The following is a 1,629-nucleotide window of genomic DNA, read 5'->3' as shown; positions in this document are numbered from 1 at the left end:
ATATAATTATGAGTATTTTTACCTGTGTTGCTTTCCATTCTAAAAATTATATATATATATATATATATATATGTATATGTATGTATGTTATTGACAAACTTTTCTATTAATATGGACAAAAAAATTACAAAACTATGTATCAAGTTAACAGTACAAATATCTTTAATGAGGAATTATTAGAAATTATGTAAGTTCACAACAGTAAAATGAACTAGTATATGTTTACTGCTAAAGTAAATGTTTATTAATTATGTAATTTATGGTATTTCTGATTTTCTTGACCACATTGTGTCTTTCTGGCTTTATTTTTATTTTTTGTTTTTTTAATTAAGAATTTTTTTAATTCATTTTACATATCAATAACAGATCCTCCTCTTCTTTTCTCCTGCCCCTCCAGATTTTCCTCCTCAAACCATTCCATTACCTCCTACAAGAAGGTAAGGCCACCCATGGGGAGTCAGTAGAGCCTGGTACATTCAGCAGAGCCAAGTCCAAGCCCCTCCCCCTGCCTCAAGGCTGTGAGAGGTGTTCTACCATAGGCAGTGCACTCCAAAAAGCTGGCTCATGTGGTGATATTTTATTTGTGTCCTCAAATAAAGTTTATCTGAGGATCAGAGGAAAAAGCTAACCACTATAGTAAACATAGAAATCAGGCAATGGTAGCACATGTCTTTAATACTATCACTCGGGAAGCAGGGATCTCTCTGAGTCTCTGTGAGTTCAAGACCACACTGGGAACAAATCCAGGTGTGGTTGCACATGACTTAAATCCTAACACTAGTTAACTATAAAGGTCTGGAGATATCTACAGACAGACAGGATGTGACAGAGATGCGTAGGAAGAAGAAGTGATGTAGCTGGGCAGAGAGAGAAAATGAGTTGGCAGAAGAAAAAGGCATATAAGCGTGGGGATACAGAAAGTAGGTTTCTTTGGATGAGTATCTCCGAATGGTGAGAACATGGGTGGCTACTTTATGCTTTTCTGATCTCTCAGTTTTAACCCCAATATCTGGCTCTGAGTTTTTATTAATAAGACTTTTTAGCAATTCATCTACAATTAGTGCCCAACATGGGGCATGAATCCACGACCCTGATATTAAGAGTTCCATGCTCTATTGACTGATCTAGCCAGGGATGGGTCTTGATCCTACTTCCAGAGGACCTCTTAAGCAGATCAAGCTACATAAATGTCTTGCTATGCAGAGCACCTAGACCAGTCCCATGCAGGCTCTGCAGGTGTTGGTCTAAATTTCTTGAGTTTCAATTACTCTGGTTTTGTTGTCTTATCACTTCTCAGCATTTCGGCTCAGATCAAGTGTAGTATCTGTTCTTATCAGTTATTTTCTATTTTTATTGAAAACAATTTCTTCTCTCATACAATACATTCTTATCACAGTTTCTTCTCCTTCCACACTTCCAGCCCCCTGGCCTATCCTAACCCCTAGATCCACTCCTGTTCTGTTTCCTCTTCATAAAAAAGCAGACCTCAAAGAGACAACATCCAAACAGGACAAAAAGTATACAATAAGACAAGGCAAAGCCTCATATCAAGCCTTGACAAGTCTACTGAAGAGGAGGAAAGGAGTCTCACAAGCAGGTTAAGGAGTCAGAGATACACTGGCTCCCACT

At 37.9% G+C, this 1,629-nt stretch overlaps 1 pseudogene; it reads left to right on the top strand.

The window, feature by feature from the left end:
* Window positions 1-1,285: 1,285 nt before the first annotated feature.
* Window positions 1,286-1,385, top strand: LOC131925902 (U2 spliceosomal RNA; annotated as a pseudogene).
* The last annotated feature ends 244 nt before the right edge of the window (window positions 1,386-1,629 follow it).

This window comes from Peromyscus eremicus, chromosome 15, assembly GCF_949786415.1.
Source record: "Peromyscus eremicus chromosome 15, PerEre_H2_v1, whole genome shotgun sequence".
NCBI lineage: Eukaryota > Metazoa > Chordata > Mammalia > Rodentia > Cricetidae > Peromyscus > Peromyscus eremicus.
The sequence above is the reverse complement of the archived record's forward strand: the minus strand, read 5'-3'. Positions and strand labels throughout refer to the sequence as shown.